Source organism: Gymnogyps californianus, chromosome 2, assembly GCF_018139145.2.
Source record: "Gymnogyps californianus isolate 813 chromosome 2, ASM1813914v2, whole genome shotgun sequence".
NCBI classification, from domain to species: Eukaryota; Metazoa; Chordata; class Aves; order Accipitriformes; family Cathartidae; genus Gymnogyps; species Gymnogyps californianus.
The window spans coordinates 72,619,574-72,643,665 of NC_059472.1; the positions used below are offsets into that span (position 1 = coordinate 72,619,574).

General features: G+C 41.2%; 1 protein-coding gene across 1 annotated transcript in view; it reads right to left on the bottom strand.

The window, feature by feature from the left end:
- INO80C (INO80 complex subunit C) overlaps positions 1-3,352 on the bottom strand; it is a 32,442-nt gene extending 29,090 nt beyond the window's left edge. The window contains exon 1 of the mRNA XM_050891965.1: positions 3,301-3,352. The gene's annotated coding sequence lies outside the window, so the exon portion shown is untranslated. The remainder of the gene's footprint in view (positions 1-3,300) is intronic.
- Positions 3,353-24,092: the final 20,740 nt, after the last annotated feature.

Here is a 24,092-nt window from a genome sequence, read left to right on the forward strand (position 1 = left end):
ATGTTGGAGAAACATAATCAAAATTGGGTTTATAAAAATCTGTATGCTGTGTGATAATTGTGCCTTCTTGTAGGAGACACACAGTTACTCAAACTAGTTGATTACATCGCTATACTTAAGCAAATTTGTTATATAAAAAAATAAACACATTTTTGAAATCTACAGTTTTACCAGACCAACGTGTCTTTCAGCGCGAGCACTGCGATAGCTACTTGTGACATAAAGCACGCGGAAGAAAAACAAACTATGTGATTTGCAGAACTTACAAAAACCCCTTTTTGTTTAATTTCACAGTGATGGAATCACAGATGTGGGTAAGTTCACAGTTGGCACAATGTGAAGAATATTTTCATGTAGGCCAGGCACGAGGTTCTCAGCAGAAGTTACCAGTCAATATAATGACGAGTCCCCAGATCCTAAGTTGACCCCTGCAAGTAGTTACAAACCTCTTGGTAAGGATCCTCTTACCTATAGTTTGCTAGTTAACCAAGGAAATAAGTCACTATTTCTCTATCTGTTTCACAATGTCAGTTTACTTAAAATAGAAACCATTTCATGCCGAGCTATGGCACCATGTATTTGGCTTCTGAAAGGCTGAAAATAGGCTGTAAAAGGCTGTTAAAAAATATCTAAGTGGTTAAGCGAACGGTCAGAGGAGTAACAAGTGCTTCCTCCAAACCTGTGCTGAAAGTGGTGTGTATTAAAGGTGTGTACCTATCAGACTGCCAGATGAATGTTACTTGTTTGGAGTTAAAAAATTAAAATAAAATAAAATAAAAATCCCACAATGATTGGATACTCACTATATAAAATATACTCAGAAAAAGTATTTAAAATTCATGGATGACCTAGTCCCTGATTGGCTGAGTCACTTAAAGATTGGATAAGTTATAAAATGGAGTGTTAAGTGCTTGTTGACTGGCTATATTCTGAATAGCTCAGCAGACTAGAATTATTGAGTGTTTCATTGTGTCACAGGTTTCCTTATCCAGAAAAAGCACATTACTCAGCAATTAACTAAGGACTTTATAAGAACTTCTGGAGATTAAGATTAAATAAAGTACTGCAGAAGAAAGTGCCCAGTGATCAATGTTTCTAACTCAAAAAATGCAAAGCCCCCATTTCATTTCTGTTTGAACTGGCTCGCTCCAGAGCTAGTCAGCAACATTGAATGTGATTGCTACTAGATCAACGAGCTGTTTCTTGTCCCCTTCCTGAGGTTACACATTTTCTGAGACTCATTTTTTTCTTTTCCTTATGGGATTGATCTGCACTGCTGAAGTCAGTGAATGCGTACGCTGACTTGGACATAATGTTGAGAAATTACTCCTTTCTCCACTGAAATCACTTGTGAGAAGAATTGCAAAAACTCTTTATCACACACTATCGAAACCCAGTTTGAGTAAGAAATCATGGATTGTCTCATAATACTGGAAGCTGTCCACAGGCTTAAGTTTGGTGTGAACTTCAGACAACAGTTTTAGAGGCTGAAGGGTTTGGGGAAGTTTTTTAAATATAAAAGATTTCATACGCATTTAAATTATATATAAGTATATAATGTTTTATATCTGCATACACATACACACACACACGTGCACACATGCACAGAGCAGTCCTCTCCATGCTGGAAAATCCAGACCATTATCTCTAGCAGACCTTGAAAAAGTTGTCAAACGTGATCATGCCAGGCAGTAATTTTTCACAGTTGCACTGCAGTTTGTTAGCTACATTAAGCACTGTGGTTCATACTCCCTCTCCTAGGGATAAGCCCACCAGGAAAGGAAAAGAAACTATGTAACTGCCACAGGGTGAAAACAAGTGTTACAAGAGCATCATTCAGAATGAGGAAGGGTTTGTCTGTGCTCTGGCATGTGCACAATGGCTTTTAATTGTCTGGAGAGAAGATCTGCTGAAAAATGCAGAAACGTTCCCCTGATCTGATGGCTCATGCGAAAATAAGCAACCTAACTGGCAGTAAGGCGTACTTTGTAGTTATGCTACTGTTACAGTTCATGAAATATTACTGAAAAGAATCATTTTGGGGGGGAAGACAACCATTTTTTCCAACGCTTTTTTGACCACTTTAGCTACCGAAATCTTTCTAAAAGAAGTAATCCAAGACATACTGCATCTAAAGTCTATACAGGTGTCATATACACACTGACTCTGAACCTCTACTGGGGCTTAGTTTTGGAGCATGAAATGCTACCTCATGATCAAGGGGCAGATGTCATCAGCTGGGGATGGGTCCGTAGAGCTGCATGGTGGTGTCACACGATGCAGAAATGGAGGCTGCACTACCCACTGTGACTGGGGGTAGCAAGTTTGGAGAAACTCACATTAAGAGCCCTTCTCCCTCTCCTGACCCTGTTCCCCAAAACTCAGGCTCTGAGGTTACATCTTCATTTCACATTTGACTCTTAGGTCCATTTAGCTCAACTGAGAGAAGGCCATAATGCAAAATCGTATTTGAGCTGCACACAACAGAACAAGCAGCTGTTAAATTGTGCTCGTTTGAGCACTAGTCCCTCCTCCATGACAGATCAGCTACCTCAAATTAAAATCATCATCATGCACAATCAGAGGTTTGTGCATGTAGGTGTACATACAGAGCTCAGGTATGACATAACGTCAGGTACAAAGCAAGCTACTGAAGGCAAGCATGGAAAAAAATGAACAACTGCAAGACCATTTGATCAGAAAGTGTCAACACATACAACGCCGACAGTTAAGTGATTTTAAACACAGCTTTAACTGAATCTCGTTAAGCTTTGCTTCCTAGTTACACACCTGACTGGAGAAGGCATGAGAACTATCCTACCGGTTTAGCTGTTTACACGGAGGGGGGACAACCTCCACGCTACAGGGGGATGAAAGAAGAGGCCTGAAACTCGGCGTTCAAACGCCTGGAAAGAAACCGCCAGCCCGAGGGCCACCGGAGCCCCCCGGCTCTGCGGCAGGCACCCGGCGGCCAGCCCTTCCCTGGGGCTCGGCAGCTTCCAGCCCGGCCAGCGGTGGGACTGGCGAGGAGGAGGAAGGAGGGCCCCGGGAAGGCAGGCGGGAGGCAGCGGCGGGGCCGCCGGGAGTACAGAGAGAGGCGACGGACCCCGCCGGGGGACACACGACGCCCGGGGGGAAGGTGACTGACAGACCGCCTCACTCGCGGGAACGCCCCAACCGCCCTCCGCAAGCGCACGCGCGGCCCTCGCTCCCCTCCCGCGAGCATGCGCGGGGGGGGGGGGGGGGGGGGGAAGGGAGGTCATCGTCGCGCATGCGCCCTGGCCGCCGCGGTCCCATTACCTGCGAGCCGCCGGGCGCCGTAGCTTTCTTTTTCTTGGCGGGGCCGCTGCCGGTGCCCGGGCTTGCCGGGCGCTTCTTGCTACGGGATGGGGCGCCGGCAGGAGAAGAGGCCGCCGCGGGGATCAGACTCGCCATTTCTCCCCCCCTCCCCCCCCCCCTTCCCAGCCCCTCCGCGCCCGGGCTGAGCACGTCGGCGGGGCGGAACCGGGAGAGCGCGCTCCCCCTCCCCCCACCCCCACCGGGCGCGAGGCAGCGCCGCGCACGCGCAGCGGCGGCGCGGGCGCTGGCCGGCGGCGCTCCTGCGGGCGGGCATGCGCAGTAGCAGCGGCGCGACCCTCCCTTCCCCCCCGCCCCCGGCGGGCTCTGTCAGGGAGGCCGCTAGCGAGGGGGGTGCCAGGGGAGGGAGCGGTCACGGTGGTTTGGCCTCCTCCGGTGCCTTAGCAGCTGGTGCGAGCCTCGTAGGAAGCAACCTGTCTCCTCATTGCTTCCCCTCCCCGGGCCTGCGGTAGCCCGGGCCCCATCTCGCAGGCCTGGCTGTGGCGGCAGAGCCGGCCCCCGCAGGAGCTCACCTCGGCTGGCTGCGCGGCCCCGGGCTTGGCCTGGCGCCCGTGTGCGTGGGAGGTGACAAAATGTGGCAAGCTTTGGGTTTGCTAACCGTAGGAGGTAGTAAGTGTGCAAGGCGGGAAAGGGTGCCGTCATGGAGTCCCGTATATCACAGAGGCTTTTGAGTCCTGCAGCGTGCAGTCACTGGGGAAGTGTAAAATAAAAAGCTCTGTAAGACTCGACTGAATGCAAGCTGTAGCTTGGGAGATGGGGGACCTAGCCCATGCACAGTGTGAGCACTGGAGTACAGTGCTCGGTTTGCACGCAATTGCTGTCTTAAGCCTGCCCAAAGTGAGGTAAAGTTTATGCAAAATGCATTCAGACCACAAGAAAGGTCTGTGAGTCTCAAATATGTCAGCTTTTTCCAGTTGCCTTGATAAAACAGACAGCTGGTTTTGATTGCTCCCTTCAGGTCTAAGATCATGAGCCTACCGATAAGTGTTCTATGTGATCGTCCACACTTAAACTGTATAATCTTTTGAAATGCACGTTGCAAGTAATAACAGTTGTCATTAAAGATTTCAAAATGTGACTACAGATAGCTGACAGTGAATGTCTTTCTGGGCAATTCACACTGTTATAGATTTGGTTGCTTCCTCCCTGTTTTGACATGGCTAGTGACCTGGTCCAGCAATTTTTCCTCTTGTTGGAATCTGGAGTAATTTTGCACTGGAGCAACGTACTAGAATAGATTTGTGGTGATTCGGACTGTGCTCCGAAATATTTTCACAGTCCTCTTTCTTACTGTCTGTGCTGTTTCATACCCTACCGTAGAGAACTGGTTGGTGGTAATATGGGGTTGCAGACAGTTCTCAAGCTGCCTGATGGCTGATAAAACTGTTTTTGGCTGCTTTATGCCTGCGTGCACCTGCATTCAACATACTGGTCAACTTATTACCATATTTGTTTGAGCTACCTCTATGCAATGCCTGACTACTAGGTGTCTAGCTGCAGCTGTATGAGATCCTGCCCCAGCGCATGCCTTGGGGAGAGGCAGAGGTCCAAGCAGTTGATATTCAGGCATAAAAATTAGGTCACGTTTATAGACGGTGCTGTAATGAGGACTGAGCTTGGTCACAGCAGGGATGCCAGGCAGTGCTGCGTAAAACAAAAGCTTTGAAGGTGGCCTGAAAGAGAGTTGAAGACAAAAGCCTGGACTTCCAGGCTGTGTTCCAGGCACCTGTGTGTGTAGCAGAAAAGCGGGACAAGATTTGCTTTCCAGGGGCGTTAGCAAGGCCTTGTGCAAACATCCAAGCCCCATCTCCTTCCCAACTGTAGTTGCTGTCCTTCTGTCTGAGCGTGCAGGCTGCCAGCAGCACGGCAGAGCAGACTGGTAAACATGATTGCCTTTGCCCTTAGTGATTGTTTTAGGCTGATGTGTGCTATGCAGTATGTGTTTCTTCTCGCTTCAGATGACAGCCTCCCGTCGCATGCTCAAGATGGTGACCTCAGTTTGAAATCAGCAGTGGGAATTGCAGGGGAGTTGTGTCCCCTGACAAAGCCAAATCTGCTTTGCTGTGTGCGCAAAGCGTTGATCTTGTCTTAGTCAGCCTTTTTTCGTTCCCAGGGCTGGGTCCCATCTCTTTCCCACGCACATGCTGTGTGCTCAGCTCCCAGGCATGCCCAATGAAAAAGAAAGCATACCTTACCATCGGAATGTTTTTACTGAGAGGAGCATCTTTAATGCTGGTGCAGAGTAGACATTGCATGTGAATCATGCAGAGAATTAACGTGCTGCATCAGTGAAAGTTTTAAAACGGCACTTAGCCAGCCATTTTCTTATCTGTACTCATTTTTATCAATCAGTTTACTAAAAACAAAATCACAAGGCCCATGTGTATTGCAGCAATATTAAGTACAATGCAATTTTACACGGTACCAAATGCTTTACAGTCCCAGAAGGCCTACAACTCATTGGAAAATTGCAATAATGGCAATGTAAACTGTGAGAAGGTCTGCAGGGGATGAATAATAGAATTAGGGATGTGGGAAGGGCTGTGGAGTTGCAAGGCTGCCTTCTCCCCACTCCTTGAGTGGCTGTCCACACCCAGCCCTGCTGAAAATTAAGAGGTGGTGTTCTGGTGAATAAGCACAATATGTATCTTGCTAGGTTCCTGTTACACAATTAAATGGGCAGTTGCTTTGTGATATAGGCGAGGACTCACCTGAAGAAGTGCAAATTGCAATCGCTAGTCTGGCTTGGTGTGACGTGGCTCTTCCTGCTGTTCATTTTGAACCTGGCTCGAGGTGAACACCATTTCCCCCACTAGTACTGCAAAGTCTATTTTTTTTTATGTGCTGCCTCGCTAATAAGAAAATTAAATACAGCTCAGCAATAACCCTGCACGCTCTTTGATGTGAGCAGTCACCCACCCGCCTGTTAGTAGTAGTCTCAGTGAACTGGAAAGGCTCCTTGTACTTTTCTCAATAATATGTGAGGAGAAATGCAGGAGTCTCCTGAATTTAGGGAAGAAGATCTCAGGCTCCTATCCCAGGTTTGTGAGGTAGGGTTTTGGTTTTGTTGTTTGGGGTTTTTTCCCACCCTTTTACTGGATGAAAATTGACCACTATTGATACTTTTCTTATCATGCAGAGGGGATTACTCCAGTGTGAAGCTGTTCAGGCATATGAAGGGTGGTGCGTGCCTCATGACTAGGATAATTTAAGATTAATTTTATTTTTTTTTCCTTAATGAAGGAAGAAAGTGATGAGAGAAGAAAATGTTTGGAAAACCAGCAGAAGGATCTTTAGCATGAGTTAGGATAAAGCAGACTAGAGAGAGCGAGGCCCCCGGCAGCCATGCCCTGCCCCCCTGCACAGACTGCATCCATGAGCTGCGGGCATCATCGTCGGGCTCTGCTGTGCAGGTGGCTCTGCTGTGGGCTGCAAGGCGTGACATCAGCCGCCGGGACAGCAAGGACTGACCTGAAATAGAGGAGGATGGCCTACCATTATGAACGTCAGTAATGTGTATCTGGAGGTGCAGGGACAGCTGATGGAGAAGATCCATAGGCAGAAACAGTTGGGGCAGCATAGGCTTCGTCAGAGCTGTGGCCTGCCCCAGCCCCAGGGGCGGCTTCCTAGCGAGTAGAGGGTTGTGCCAGCTCCCTTCCTACCAGTGAACTGGCCCAGCGGAGTGGCTGGTTGTGGTGGGACGCCCTCCGACTGCCACGTTCAGGCTGTGTGGGAGCAAATGCCTTGCATGCTTTCGGACCAAATGCATTGGTACTCTTCTGCTCCATCAAAAGGAAAAGGCCAGTCTCCACAACTGTGAATTTATTCTGTTCCAAGCTTTGAAATTAAATCTCTCTCAGTACCTAATTTACATCCCACCTGGCTGTTTAGCTTTCAACATTCCTACTATTCTTACTTCTGTACTACCAGAAAAATGGGTGGGTTAAAAATGAAATTGTCTGTGGCTTCACTCATTGGCCATATTGCAGTTTATAAGATTATTAGGTATCTAAAATGGTGCGAGAGAATATACATAATCCCTCTGTATACCACTGAATTAAAATGAAGGTTTTAAAATTCTTACATAACCTCTTTCTGCATTTTTTTTCGTATCTACAAAGTGGGGATAACTTTTTACTAGATGGTAGGTTGAACTCAGTGTAGGAAGTTGTGACAGTTGAGAAAAAACTCCTAGTGATGGTTACATAGTAATTTGTACCATTACAATTTCCTGGCAACAGTATCAGACAACTTTTCTGTTAATTTTTCTATCTTCAGCAGCATTATACAGATGCAATTTCTGCTATAATTTGTAAGTTTTTAACTCTTTAAAAAGACTTAAGTTTTATTAAAAAAAAAAAAACCAAAAAACCCCACAACTTTTTTTTCCTTTTAGTTGTGTTTGTGTCTACTGGGTGTCATTTGCATTTTTATGGAGGCTCTGGAAAAAGAAAGGATTTAAGTTCTTAGCTTCACCGCTCTATCAGGTAAAAAGCAATGGATTCCTGCAGGGTAGCTTGTGAGGTCTGGTGGCATTTTGTACATTATTCTTTAAAAGTACTTGGAGGCTTTGATGACTTTTCAGAGCCTGCAGTGTGAACTCTTGTGCTTTGCATTTGTTCCCTGCAATTTGCAGCTGCAGGCACTGCGCTAGCTTTGTTTAAATATAATGCTGAATGTCTTTAAAATAGGTATTTGAACTTTGGATTAAGGAGACTACTTTTGTAATATTAAAGGCCTTTTTACTGCATACATCAAATATCTAACTTGCAATGCAATCTTCCTGTTAGAAGTTTTGAAAAAGCCATTTCTATATTCTTAGTAACACAAAAAGAGAAGCATGTTCTTTAGAAATGCTTTTTGTGCCATTTTCCTAGTAGCCTCTCCTTCTCAAATTGTATTTTAAAATGTGATAAATTCGACACATCAGAAATGAGCAGTAAGAGAAGAGTCAAAATGCTGTTCTGTTTGCAGTTTAGTTGTACTTCATTTGAATTTTTTGTTATTAACTCAGTAAAGTTATGTTGGCAGCACACTTGCCATTTATCAGTGTTGTTACCTGAAGTGTGGACTTCTGACCAAAAATTGTATGCATGCTGTGTCTGGCAAGTTTAACCAAAATACTGTGTAGGCAAGAGAAAGCTAACCCAAGAGGTTATGTTAAATACAGATTTGACTATGGTAAAATAGAGTTCTACACTGGAAAAAAAATTGACATTTAGTATTTGACTTTGATTTTAAACATTATTCTGTTTGCGTACACTGTGAAAGGAAGAAACTGGCCACTGTGCAGTTCATGGAACCCTGTATTCTGTATATCCTGGGTAATTATTTATTATGCAATATTTAACATTTACCCACTGTCTCAAAAGATGTATTAATTAGTTTATCATATTAGATTTAATCTTACCTTTTTGAAAGTGAAAATGGGTGAAGAATTTCCCTATTTAGGTTGCCTTCAGATTTTGATGAAAGTTTTCTGCAGTTATTCATGTGAACAAGTTCTTGATTTCCAAAATGCTCAGCTGAGAAAGATAAAAATGTCATGATACTCATTGGCATAATCTTTAATGCAGTAACCACCTTGAAAATGCTGTAGGTTTGTAGAGTGAAAAAAATGTGGATTAGCTGAGTAAGTAATCTGATTTACGAATGTAAGATCTTGGTGGGATGGCAAATAGTTAGCGAGCAATCTGGAGACTGAGCATGGTCATATAATTAATTTATTAATAATTCTAAATAAAGAATAAATTCACAGAAATAAAAATGTCCCATTGAATTCATTAACAGAACAGGGGTTGAAGTCACTGAATAAATTGCTCACAGGGATTAGCTCATGCATCTCTGCTTGTTAGAACAAGTCTTCTAGTGCTATAGCACTTTTAGTTCTATAGTAATTTTGTATTTGCCTGTAGATTAAGGCTGTGGTATTTTTATTGCAATTATTAGGATATAAATTTGAGTAAGTTAATATTGCCGACAGTACCTCTAAGTGTTAGTGGGCTATCTGTGAATGTTATCTGCTTTGCTCACTATTATTTTCCCAATGAAAAAAAAAAATCTCAAAAGATGAAGATGCAAAGTGCAACCAATATGTGTCATCTGCTTGATAACATCTTGACTTTGGTGGTTATTTGTCAGTCTGACTTTTTTTTTTTTTTCTAAATGCAAACTAGGAATTCAAGTGCTAGATAAACCACTCTGGTGGGTGCTGAACTAGTCAGACTCCACCCAGTGTCTTAGCCAAGGTCTCTGCTCTGCTGAGTTGCTACTGTGCAAACCAGATGATGGGACAGACAAAAAACCCCCTAAATTTGCAGATGGTAGCAAGCCAAGAGGAGACTGTAGTTGGAGCATAAGATTAGAATTTAGAGAAAGGTTTTTTTCTTTGTTTTTTTTGTTGTTGGTTTGTTGGTTTTGTTTTTTTTTTTAAATATATATACAAATAAACCAGCACAGGCAAGCACAAATTCATACTTTATTTCTACAGCCAATGATTTTTAAGAGTCTCGTCTGTTATCCTGGGAAATCCCTAGAGTCAATGTGAGGTGACCAAGAGAAGCAAATTGATACTGCTTAGCATCACTGTAATTTTTGTGGCATTCCTAAAAAAGATCGTCTCTTTTTGGGTAAAAAGTGTTCTACAAGACAGAAAAAACTGAAAATAATTGGAACTGCATAAATCATGGGCTGGGGTAAAAAATGAGTGGATAACAGTTGAAGTAGAAGGCATCGCAGAGCCTGGGTGAATTATGAGCTGGATATGAATCAGCGGTATTGCAGTGCCTTGAAACATACACGTCACACAGGCGGGAAGCCTGCAAGGCACACGCTGTAATCCTTTCCCTTGTGAGAGCGTTGGTCAGGCTCAATTTGAATGCTATGTCTAGCTTTGGGCATTACACTTCTAGAGTCTCTCCAAACGTTTCCTGTCTTTCTTGAAGAGAGTCAGAGGATGCTCTGAGGTCTAGGAATCGTCATCTGTGAAGAGTGATTGAGAATTTGGGTTACGTGTGTGGCATAAGGAGGAGAAGGGGGCTGGAGGGGATTTCTGCAGAAAGGGAAGGACTGTTCTCTGTGCCCGTTGTAGATGAGCTCAATTTACTGAGCAGTATAGGCCATTCTTTATACACTAACCATACTCCACACGGTGTTTTTTGTGCTAGTAATGGCCCTACTAGAAGCATCTGTTACTTTCTGTGACGCACTCAAGCAGGTAATATGTAGAGGAATTTTGGTATGGCGGGGGTTGGTGTTTGGTTTTTTTCTTTAATGATTATTTGACTACAATTTGAGAGGGCTTGGGTTTTCTTTCTAGGTTTTGGTAGATGAGTCCAGGGATATGAAAGGCCACTGCAAGGGGGGAGGGACCATCTCTCTCCATGTCTGTAACAATGAAGAAATAAAGAGATTAACTTTGCAGCAAGGAAGATTCGGGTTACATTACAAAGAGCTTTTTTCAGAGAAGGCCAGCTTTGCACTAGAATAGCTTGCTTTTGAAGGTTTTGAAAAACAGGTTAGACATCTGCCACAAAAGATCATGCACAACTGATTCTACCAAGAGATAGGAGAGTAGATTAGAAGACCTCTCAAGAATTTTTCCAGTTCCGTTTTCTGTGATTCTGTCAATTCCATCGTTATTGGTAAAAGGCATGTGCTTTCACACAGAGAAGTGAGAATGTGAGGCTGGCCGTACGGGGTCAGACTGTTTAACCCAGTACACCATCCTCAGCGGGAGCTGAAAGCAGATGTGCAGGGAAGACTGTGCAAAGAGGGCAACTACACAGGATGATAATTGTTCTGTAGATGGTTTCTGTGTATTTAGTAGCTCTCGGTAGATTCCAGTTCTATGAATTTGTCCGGTGCCCCTTGAACAAGTCTGACCTGTTGGTGTTCATGGTACCCACAACCAGAAGTTCTTGCAGCTGAATCATGTGTGTGAAGACCCACCTCTTCCTCTTGGTTTTGAACCTGACTCCTTTCTAGCTTCATTTGGTGCTTTTTGGCTCTGTTTTTTTGGAGAGACATTAAAGACCCACCCTCTCCATTGCCACTAAAGACTTTATGGACCTTTACCTTATTCAGTCTTAAACATTTGTGTTTCTAGACTCAAGAGTTCTAGCTTACTTAGCTATTTCTTATATGGAAGATGATGCTTGGATTCTCCTTGTTGCCCTGTTTGGAACGTTTTCAGCTCTACATCCTTTCAGATGGAGAGAACAAACTGCTTGCAGTATTTAAGATGCAGGCAGTCTATAGGTAGCAAAGAGATGTTCTCTGTTTTATTCTCAATTCCTTTTTGAATAAGTGATTTTCTTTTTTTGAGTGTTGTTAAGCAGTAAGCTTATGTTTCCATAATCTGTCTGTCCTAACCTCAAGGTCTCTCTTCCTGAGTAATACTGGTCGACTCATTGTATATTTGAAATTTGGACAGCTTTATTCTCCCGTGTATCTTTTTACATCTATCTATACTGAATTTACTGTGCTGGTTTATTGCCTAATTACTAAGTCACATAAGGTCTGTATGTAGTTCTTCATTATGAGCCCTCACCTTCACTACCCTAAATAATGAAGTAGCATCAGCAACTTTTGCCACCTTGCTACACCCTTTTCTAGCTTGCTTATAAATACGAGCAGCACAAATGCCAGGACAGATCTCTGTGAGGACTATTTACTTCCCTAACTCTTTTAGGCAATTATATTCTATTTTTTGACAAGTTCTCTATCTGTGCAAGAACCGTCATTATTTTTTGGTAGCTGCTTAGGTTCCTTAAGCCTTCTGGAAATCCAGATAGATTGTATCAACTGGATTTCCACTGTCCACGTGCTTGTGGGCATAAAAATGTGACAGTAGTAGCAAACAATGTGATTTTCTCTTACATGAGAAACTGTTCTTTTCACCAAATAAAAATTTGTTAGTTTAATCACAGTATTACATTCCTAGTTCTGATACATAGACTTGCTGTGCTTTTTAATGCTCAGAATACAATGATTTCATCATCTGTGTCTTCATTTTTGGAATACTGGCATTATAAATGGATGCATTTTACTGCTTGAAAGATTTTGATGAAGAACATTGTTAACTGTGTGCTGTTGAGTATGTCATGTTATACAGTAAAAAATTTGCAAATGCATTTGAATCTTTTCAATAGGCATGATTAGTATTTAAACAAACTAGATTTTTTTTCAGCACTGTTTAGTGTTGTGTTATTGCTGAGATTATCGACAAAAAATAGGTGTGTCAGCCTGTTGTGTCTTTTTTATTTCCTAATTTGTAGTTGAATATGGCTCAGCAAACTTGAATGAGAGGAAAAAGAAAAAGTAGCTTTACGTCAGGGTTATGCTCTCCTGGTCATGCCCATTGCTCTCAGTTTGGCAAAAGGGCTGAGTTCACTTGCTTGCATTAGGTGGATATATACAGCCCTTTGCAAACGAGTAATTTTGCTAATTATTTCATTGTATGAGCAAGCTAAGATCTCTGCTCCTTTAATGGAGAGGAGCCCATCATTAAAAATGTAATGCATGTTTTCAAGTAATTAAAAATGGTGCATCTGAGTACTTTTCAAGGTTTTTTCCCTTCCCCCAATTCCTTCCTTCCTCCAACACACTTCTGGCATGGGGGTGCGTTGTTTCCTGTAGCAAATATTAAGGGCTGATATGAACAGAAGATATTGTCTTGATCACCTTTCATCTTTTATGACTGAAACCAAATGTTTTCTGCATGGTTTTGATTTTTAAAAACCCCTACAAATATCATTTAAATTCCTCTCTTGAAAGGTTCCAAGGAATCTGTCTTCTCCAGCTAAGGATCTGACAATGCATATAATTATACCTAATAATTTCACCACTGTCAGATTAGATTGATTTTTAGTCACTTCTGTGCAGATTAGATTCAACTCAGGTGCTCAAAGTGAAAGAAGGTGCGTTAATCTGCAGTGACGTACTGTCTCTCCCAATTAGCAAGTTCTAAGAGATGTTAGATAATGCAAGTTTGATGGTGTGAAGCATTTTTGTTCTGCCATGGATTTAGCAAAGTTAAGGAGGTTTAGGCCTTCAAAGGCAACCATCAGCAACTTAAGTGTTGGGCCTACAAAAAAAACCCATGAAAAATTAATGGAAATAAAGAATATTCCTGACAGATTTAAAGACTGGGGACAAATGATTGAGATCTTGAGGGAGACTTTTTTTAAAAATTGTATTTCTGTAATGTAAGCCTGTAGTGTACACATCTTTGTGCAATCAAAATCTGTCTTTCAAAATTTTGTTTAGTGTATCAACATTTATAATGTGGGTAAGTTTGCATGTAGTGGTTTCTCTAATGCTGCATAACCTTGTTATCTGGCATGTATGTGTTTCTGTGTAGTGTTGAAGGTCACACACTAATTTCTTCAAACTGCATGTGGTCAGACCATAATTTTAATTATTTTCAAAGCAATAATACATTAGCATTACAGAAGTGAACAGTGAAGGACAAAGTACTGAAAAATGAAGTGCAAATAAATGACATTGCAATGTGTGCATGTCTTCTGATTTGGCAGAATTAATGCTGGCAAGGCTTTGCTGTATCTCAAAGTATATGTTTATTGCTTAATTATCTCAGTTACTGAATATGCTCATTGAATAATCTGGGGAAGCAGTAATTGAGTCCATTACTGTAGATAAACAATTGACAATTTATAGTACTTCAGAAAAAAAATCTTGACTGTAAACAGATGTTACAAAGTCTAAAATATTGATGCTATCTTACTTTTACCATGATGAAATCTTAAGTGATTTTCTTAATGTGCGCTCTGCCAATGCTTGTTGAAAATTGCCAATATTTTCTTTTTATTTCCTGGAGAAAGGAGTCTACTCCAATTATATTAAAATATTTTTTTCCTTTTCACACTTGCCTTAATTTTTGGATGAGCTATTCATATTTTTGTTTGTTTGTTTAATGTTGGTATTAGCTAATGTCAAGAAGCCAGTTCTTTTTAATAACTTAAGAAGATTGGCTTTTGATTAAATGAGAGCAATATGGGATGTAATTTTAACTGATGGAGCAATGATGATTTTGTAGGCATGTAGGCAGTTTTCAGTCTCCTACTAAAAAGATATAATAAGTTTATCCTATTTCAGGAATGTTTGCATAAATCCCAATTTAGTGTTAAAACAAACGAAAAACCCAACCTGGTAGGAGCTCATTATTAATACCAGAAACGAGTTTGAATGGCATGGTGAGATGTAGGGGTTTTTCTGCAGATCATAATCCCTTGTAATTTTTAGGTTTAATTCCTTATACCTTGCCAGAATGTTAACCCGCCTCATCCCAAAGCAGTGGTCAATATCCACTTTCCCACTTGCATAAAACTCTTAACTGATTGTTTAAAATTGTACCATAGGTTGGAAAGAGGGAATTTTGCTACATCTGAAACAATCCATATAAGAAATAGGTTTGGTTGGGTGTGGGTTGGTTTGGTTGGGTTTTTTCCTTTATTGGTGATTATGAATTATCCAGTGCTTTAAAATATGTAGCTACAAGACCCAATTCCTGCATCAGCAGGGACACCATAGTCTTGTCTGAATGATTTCTGTTTGGATGAAGCAAAACCTGGGCTGCTTCCTCTTGGAAGCAGAGGAAAACTCTCCATTGACCGTAGCAGGAGCTAGAATTCCTCCAGAAAGAGGAGTTACTTCATATACTCAAGAAGATTATGTGACTCTAAAATTGGAATTGGGACCTCTAATGTCTTATGAGAATGAAGTTGCAACCTGTATGAAAGACTTTCTGTCTTCTAACTGCCCCCTTGCTTTGTTAGCTTACGTATTCTCATGTTACAATATATGCTATACAGCAGTGATAGATTGGATTTTAATATATATATATGAATATAGAGAGATTTTAATATTTATGTATGTAATGGGAAGTCACATACACAGACATACATATATATATATAAAGATAAAACTTCTATATACATATATAGAAGTGTGTGTGTCAGTGAGTGTATGTAAAAAGCACTTCAGAGGGCTCTCCTACAGTTTTGCTATTGAGTATAGTAAGAGTGAGTGCATGCCTCCTGTTATGCAGAATTATTCTCCCAGTCTCAAGGGGCAATTTTGTATCTTATGTCTGCAAAATGAAACTGATCTCACAAATACTTAGCCCAGAAGTGTTCATTTAATCTTGGACGTAGTCCCACTGAATTTAATGAGCCCTTAGATGGTAAACTCTTTGGGGCTTTTATTTTCTTTTGTGCCTTATTCAGTGGTAAGCACAATCTCCATTAGCTTTTACATTAACATCTACTGTTACTTACAGCAAAATGCTTTTAGGTTTTGGCTTGAAAATGCTAATTCAAACACATAGGCACAAAAACTCTGAGGCAAAAGACAACATTAGAATTATTCCAAAATCACATTTGAAGAATCTGAGTTGGCTTTGTGAAATTTCAAAAGCTACATTTTTGAGTGCTGCTGCAGGGGTCATCTGATTTGGCCTTAACTGGAAAAAGTGTCTTACAGCCATTGGGATTTTTGAGAGGGGAAGGATTGTAGACCTCGGATAGTAAACACTCCAACCTGCTGACGAACGCTGAGAGTCAAGGTAACTGGCTTCTATGTAGCTGGGAGTAAGTGTAAAAAAACCACACCTTTTGTTAACTCCGATGCTGACAGCCAAAGGTATCCGACTGTTACCCATTGGGGTCCTCTGAAATCCATTCCAGTTAACAGCATTCTTCCAACTGACTGCACCGGCTCTGGATGAGCCTTCTCTTCTGCACGCTTCCCAAATCACCTGCCTAAAATAAGCTTCCTGGAGGCTGGATTTGCTCAGTAGAATTGATGTGGTCTGACTATATATTTATTAATAAGCTATACGTAAAGCACAAGCTCATTTTAGATAATTGACACATCTTTTTTTTTTTTCCGTCCCAGATGGTTTCAATCTTTAGTTTCAGAGCAGAGGATTATTTAACCTTGCCAGCAGAGAATTTCTAAACTTTGTAGGTTTATAAACTTTGTAAGCTTTTTTATTTAGTTAGAACAGCATTTCTATTCTGGTGGTGTAAAACAATGTCCCACACTGACCAGAGCTCAGTATGAGGCTTACAGTGCATGACCAGATTCCTTTAGCAGCACGCTTCGAAAGAATTCATGGGAAATTGTGCATGGATTCTTAGGTATTTTTATCTTGAGGGTTACTCTGCTAGCATCTGTTTATTTTCTCTTTTGAGTAAAGAGAGGGGTAGGAAATGGGAAGAAGAGGGAGCAGTAATAAATACAAATGTAGGCAATAAAACCAAACTACTCTATCATTGCTATGAGAAGATTAGGTGAGATGAGTTGATTTGTGTATTGGTTTTCACTTTAAAACTGTGTTTGAAAGGCATATTATCTACTGCATTGGTTTTCATGTTAAAAAATGGTATTCTGGCTCAGCAGTGCTGTCAAGAAGTACAGTATGTCCCACCTCATTAAGTACCATCTTTTTCCTCTCCATCTGTCTAAAACAGCAGGAAAACTAGTTTTCAAATAGAAAAATAATCAGTTTTGTACATTTCCTTTCTTCATCTCCGTATCTGTATTCATCTAAAAGTTCAATCGAATTTCCAGGGAAGTGCCTCTAGAACAACAATCCTAATAAAGGCGCCATTCAGAACACCAGGGCCTGTTGTTTGGGATGTAGCAAGATGAGCAACTATGAAAGCCCCAAAAAAAAAAATATTAGACGCATAAGGGAAGGAAAAATCTGCTTATTTAATAGAAATATAAACTATGGTTGATTGACAGCATAGCTAGAAAAAATTTAGAAAGGGAGGCATTTCCTCCTCTGTTTGCATATGTGACCAAGAGTTCATCACTGTTTGGGTGTTAGAAGCAATGCAGCACTTCGTGCCTAAAAAGCATGATTTATATGGAAGTAAATAACTGTGCCATATACAAGAGAAATGCCCTGGAGGTTATTTGATTCATTACAGACAGTACTGTTCAGATTAAGGGCCTGATTCACCACAACAAAAGTGTAATACTTGCCACTTGCTTAGCTGAGTAGACAGCAGCAAACTGCAGATGCTGGCTTTACTGCTGGAACTAAGAGAAAAACAACTCCAAAAGCCAGGAAGAAAAGGCAACAGCAAAAACATCAAACCATTGCCTATGTTTTCAGGTAATTGCTTTCATCACCAGCATTCTTCAGGTTAAAGTGATTCTCCTCATGGGACTTGTATCAATGCTGTCTCCTTATTCTTTACAGCAGCCGCTCAGCGCTCTTGCAAGAAATCAATTTTAAGCTGGTATTGTCTTTGAAGAATACACCCAAAGACTGAATGAGGGGCTCTGATTAACCCTTTTGCTTTCAGAGGCCTCAGATCATACTGATACTGTTCAGCTAGTTGGAGTAGTGATACTGAATGAATAAAACAGTGTTAACTTCAAAAGGTCACTTCTTTGCAAAGTCAGAGAGAGTGGCTATGGGCAGAAGTTGGCTGCACACAAGGCTGAAGTCCCACATCAAAGGTTAGTTCGAAAATTGTATTTTGCAGCTGAGGTAATACCAGAGGATGTGTAACTGTGTGAATGAGTATTGTTTGCAATACAAAAAGCCATTTTTAAAAAGTAAATAAATATAGGTTTGGAAAAAAGCAAATAGGCTAGCATAATTTATTCCCTGCATCCTAAAATATTTACATCTTTAGTTCTATTGTAGATGCAAAAGGTAAGAGACCCCAGTGTGTAACAAAAGAAATAGGCATGCAAATCAATTTCAGACAGCAGATATCAGTTACCAATTTGCCATTAGGTGAAATTTAACAATCTGAGAGTAATGAAAGGAATTTTCAGGGAGAATAATTTACTGTGTTCTGGGCTATGCATGTGCTAAGGATGATGTCATACCCTGAAAGAATAACTATGCAGACCATAAATAGTCTTTCAGCTAGAGTGATTTAACACTTACTTTGCAAGACAGGAGTGTATCTTCAATGAAATCACTTTTGTCTTTATCCAAACCCACCTCTTTATCCAAAGAAGGATATTTCAAATCATAAAGCAAGTTTTACTGTTAAAACTGTGCTAAACAGTGATATGCTGTTGTGAAAATTGAGACGCATGTAACAAAATAGGAGCATGACTTAATAATGAAGCACAGGAATGGGAGGGGAGGTAAGACCTTGAATCCTTTTGGCACTATGTCATTGGCTTGCTTTGCAACCTGAGGGAAGACCCCAGTTTGCCTCCCAAAAAGCCGGGGTAACCTTACTTGCACTACAAGGTCACATGAAGTTTAGTTAGGATTCAGTGTGGTGTCTCCTGGCCTTGGTGTAAATGTAGCTGTTTGTCTAACAAGAACGGGACTGAGCCAGTTGCATCAGCAGAAGCTGTGAGAACTTCAGGTTAAAAAAGTGGTGGATGTACAACATGTTTACTCACCTAAGACTTGTGCTAACCAAAGTGCCAGTGTTCCCAATATTTAATAATACTCAGATCTTGTGTACATTCAGATGAGTAGACAAAAAGCAAGACTTTGTTCAGATGCAAAGGCGCAACTTTAAAACAGTCTTTTGGAAATGATGATATTGTGCTTACTCTTGAATGTGATGGAAGTGATTAGCCCCAGAATTAGTACAGGGCAACTGGAATGCAGTTTATAACCCTGAGCAGGTACTGTATTACCTTCCATGCCCACTGCCACACGCTGCGTCTTGCTGTTGACTTCATCAGACTGACAGGTTCACACAAAGGTTGTCGGACTTTGGAACAGTACAAAGAGGAAACATCACATTCCTGCGCTGTCTTTGACTTTCTTCCATTGTCACTTTTCCATAGCAAGCTTCAAGATCTCACTGGGACTTGTGGTATTTGGGCATTGTATTAAGCACTTTATCTACGTACTGAGCTCTGCTCACACACATCTGCTGCTCGCTTACACTGGAAAGCTCGTAGACTTTTCCCTTTTGCATTATGGGAAACCATCTCAGAAATGGCACTCTGGAGAGTTAAACCTTTTTTTAGAAAAGACTGGAGGAAAAGAAAGGTATGAAAGTAGATTCATATAAAATTAAATACATGAATTTACTTTAATGCTGCTGTGCTGATTCTAGACTATATGCTCCATCTTTTTCTCATCTCCTCCTAAGTGTATAGCTCATTGCTTGCACAGTCTCTGTGCTTGTTACGTTTGATGAGATAATCTTTCTGTACTATCCACCTGTGCTAGTATTGCTGAGCATACATCCAAAAAATAATGCGGCTTATTTTTAGTTTAACAACATAATATTTGGGTGGGGCTGGGGGAAAGGGAGAGGAGGTTTCTGTGGCTTTATTGTGTAACAGGGATGAAAACATAGTCTTTCTCCTGGATCCACAAGATTACTCTCCAGGTAGAACTATTTGCACTGCGTAAAGGAAGAGTTAAAAAATGCAGGCAAGCCACAAGGTGGGAAGGAGAAGCAGATCAACAGTTCAGGCAGATCTGCCTTATTTTGTCTGTTCCAAGCAGTGCTGCTTTGGCTGTGGCAGCTGCTGTAGCTCTAGGGCTGAAACAGCAGCTGCCAAGTACTACCTTGAGATGCTGGATTTTTTTTTTTCTCTAATCCCTCCATGCTGGGCTCGTGCTCAGCCACAGTCTACTTGGTTCCGGTGCAGGATTTAGGAATCGGGCAGTAAGCATTAAAACAGCTCCAGACAGCGTGATTTTTATCCACTTTGTCTAAAATCAGTGCAACCCTGGAAGGAAGGCAGTGAATGTACTAATATCAAAGATCATTGCCACACAGCAAGACAAAAGAAAACTTGTTAGAATGCCCTTATTACTCAAATGTATCCTGGGTAAAATATTTTATACTTGCATATACTTTGAGATTGTGGGGTAGAAGGATTTAAGAATAAGAACGGAGCTGTAAGAATGTTAGACAATTTCCCAATACTTGAAAATTGTTAACAAAGAAGTCTGAGTGATGGATTATTCCTTGGTTTTACAGAAAAGCCTTTTTATACTTTGGATAAATTATTTGACCCCACACACGTGTCATCCACTGGTTCCAGAAATCAAAACCCTAGGGAAAGTATGTGAATTCCTATGGTCTGGGCCAGATCACAAGGGAGAAACTGAATTAAGACATAGAGGTGATACTTGCCTTTTGCTTTTGCCAGCAGCTCGCATGTCTACAAAGCTCACCTGCAGCAATTAAGTATGGCCAGTACATTTCAATTAAGCACATACTTAAGGGGAGACCTAGCTGAGGATGATCTTCAGGATTATTGCCTCTGCAGACTTCTGCAAATTGTAGAAAATAAGTGAACTGCAAATCACCTTTGTATTGAAAAGAAAAACTAAACCCAAGTTCAGCTGGAAGCTGGGGAGGTGCCACCATGTGTTTGTAGTGACCCTTGTAATCTTTTCCTGGGTACCCACTTTGTGGGGTGTCAGAGAAAGGATATGAAGCCAGACAGACCTTTGGTCTGACCCAGACCATCCATTTGTGCGGGTGTAGCTCATTTGCAATGTCATTTAGGTAAATGGTAAATGTAATTAAATAATTGAATTGCAGTGGGTGTTGACCATTTTAAAACCTCAGCTGGGCAATAAAACTGGAATCTAGATTACAGGTGGAGTCCTTTGACTGGAAATCACGTGTGGGAATGCTAATCAATGCACACTTTATGGTAGGAACACTAGACTAATGGGAAAACCTACCAAATACTTATTAAGGGCTTGTTCTACCTGAAAAGTGAGTGGTAAGTAGTGTATTTTTATCACATCAGTCTACCTCCTTTACCTGCCAGTAATTTCTTCTGATGCTTGTAACTAAAAGAAATGTTCCTGCTTTCTTCTGCTGCTTGTGCTTCACAAGCCATATATATAACAAATAGTGCTGTTCTAACACAACTGTTTATTAAGTTCCAATCATTGCCTCCACTAGAAACCTGCTGAAGGCAAATGGACTATTCAGTTGTCACTGAAGGCATAATTTAATGATGCAGCGTATCTCTGCACTGATGAATTCAGCGTTTTTATTGTGGTTAATCTAGGATGTGTGGAGCAGACGTACCTTCGTTTTGCAGACCTGTCTGTGGGAAGCCCAGTTCCTCTCCTTTGCTCTTTTGTACATGATAAACAGAGCCTATTTATTGAAGAAGCCATCAAGGTACAAAGTTGAAGCCCTCTGGTGCCACTTTTACAGTCCCTTTTCAGAACGTACCTCCTCCTTCAAGCAATTAGTTTCCACATGGCCTCCGGCATCCCCTACGAAATTGCCTTGTTTCACATTTGGCAAAAAAACGTATTGCTGACCCACTGTGTTAACAGCGATGGTAAATAGTGAAGGATAGATGGAAGCATTTGGGTGAGAAATCTGTGACAGGCTTTTATGTGAAAACATTTAGTATCTGCTTTCGCTTTAATCACTTATTGTTTTTAAGTCAGTGACAAAAACATCCTGCTGAAATAGGAACACTGGGATCCCATCTGCAGGGAGAACGAATGGTGTTAGACAGGCCTTACTGGTGTGTAGACATGACAGTATAACAGGCAAACATATTAGTTGCTAGTTTTACTGCTGTTTTTAAGACTGCTTGAGAAAAGTTGCTTTAACCAGGCTTATGAACTTTCAAATGGCTACATAAAATTATATCTTGTCTTTGTTTATCCATAACATAAAGCTACTCTGGTAAAAATAAAATAGAGACTACATCTTTTAGAGGTTTACTATACCTTTATGTTGCCCTCTGGCCGCTTCTATTTTTCTTGGGAGGAAGCTCGCTCATATTTCTTCCAGAATAGGACCAGTCACTTTCACTTTGTAAAGGCTAGAGCTGTTTGTGATAAATCCTCAGTCCTTTCGGTCACATGTATATTTGAATGAAATGTAATAGTTATTTTTCTTTTGTGGTTTAAACATCCACATTTTGTAGTTGTGGATCTTCTCGCTGGATTAAGTGTTTTGTAATGTATTGAAACATGTTGTTGCTGTGACAGAAATATCCTAGAAAGGCAGCACTCTTCTCCTGTAACAGAACTTAGAAATAAGTATCAAAACAAATTATGACATATGGAATAACAACAGGCTGTGTAAGAATGATGAATATGCTCCAGGTTTAATGTAGATGGAAATGGAAGCACTTTCATACCTGCCAAAACCTTTTAACAACATTTTGAAAACTGGTGTTTACATTCTTTGAAATGTTTATATCTAGAAGCAACCTCCTTCTTTGGCAAACTTTGTTTAAATCATCTTGGACCTCTGACAACCAAAGTGACGAATATACCGATATGCTCTGATGTTGTCCTAAAGCTTGTTTTCAATAGGAGAGTTAACAGAAGTAAAAATTAAGGACTAGGATTTGAGAAACTAGCTCCCGATGAGGAACTAAGACTCTGAAAATGTTAGCCTCTGGTGGTTTGCTCCAGTAAGCCCAATCGGAAAAGTATTGTATCAGTCAAGATGAATTTTAGCAATATTGAAAAAAAGAAAGTGCAAGAGTCACCAACAGCGTTCTCTTTTACCAAACACTTTCCTTAATGATTCCTGGTCTCCTGCAACTCCTGACCCTTCCGTAGTACAATATTGCAGCATAGATGGCAGTAGCCCAGTGTGGCTGCTATTCAGCTTGCACATGGTACCAAATGATTCAATAATTATTAGGTTGTCAAACTCACATGATATCTGTGGGGTTAGGCTTACCCTGTCCAGTTTTGCCGGTCCAGTCTCACTGTTTTTACGTCCTTAACCTTCTCCTCAGATACAGGACAGCGTCCTAGTTCCAGTCCAATACAGGGGAAGGAATAGGGTGAAGGAGACCTGTTCTCCCTCTTACACCTCCCCAGCAAAGGAGGAAAGCGGACAAGAGCTGTGCGCTCATGGGCTCAGGGAGCATCCATGGGAAGCGAGAGTGCTGGGACCCTTGTACCCTGAGAGATGAGAATGTGCTCTACCCTCCCCTCCAGGGTACCAGCACAGATCCCACCCGTTCCTTCCTCCCATCCTTACAAGTGAGGTGAGATCAGATCAGCTGGGGGGTGGGATCGGGTTCATGAAAGACAGACAAGTTCTCGTGGTGCTCTCTCTTTCTTACTTGTCATTTGCCCCAAAGGGTATTTTTATTGTTATCAAGAAAAATTCACCCAGTACAGCTGCAGCTCTCTTGGAGCAAATCAGTGGTATAGGTGGGGAGCACAGAGATTACCTGCTCCTGTTTGCTCGGTCTGAGCAAACGAGCTTTACCCATCTTTATTCATTGCATGTCACCAGAACAAATGGAGGACATAAAGCGCTTTGTTCTTGCCCAGGCTGGAGGGAAAAAAAAAAGTTGCATTTAATAGACCGAAGTCTTGGATTCTGGAGTAGAAGCCGTGTATGACTACCTCTCAGATGACACTCCAATTCAGGAAAAGTGGTGAAAGGACATCTGTTGGCAAATTGCCTTTTTGGGTTATTGAGAGCAGCAAGTTGAAAAACAGAAGAGATGAGGATATGTGGGATCCCAGCTGACCATAAGAAATCAAATTGCACTCTTTAAAAGAAAACTGATTACCAGACATATTAAGCTTTAATCTTATTTGCAGTTAGTAGCCCCAAAGAGAATGCTTTGTTGGAGACCTTCCAAGAACAGCTATTGCAGACAGCTTGTAAACCAAAGATAATGCGATGGAAATAATGCAAATACAGTTCAACATTTGCTATAATAAAGTTAGTTTATGATGCCCTTTGTAACAATCTCAACAATAAACGCCAATTTCTTCATTGGCAATTAGC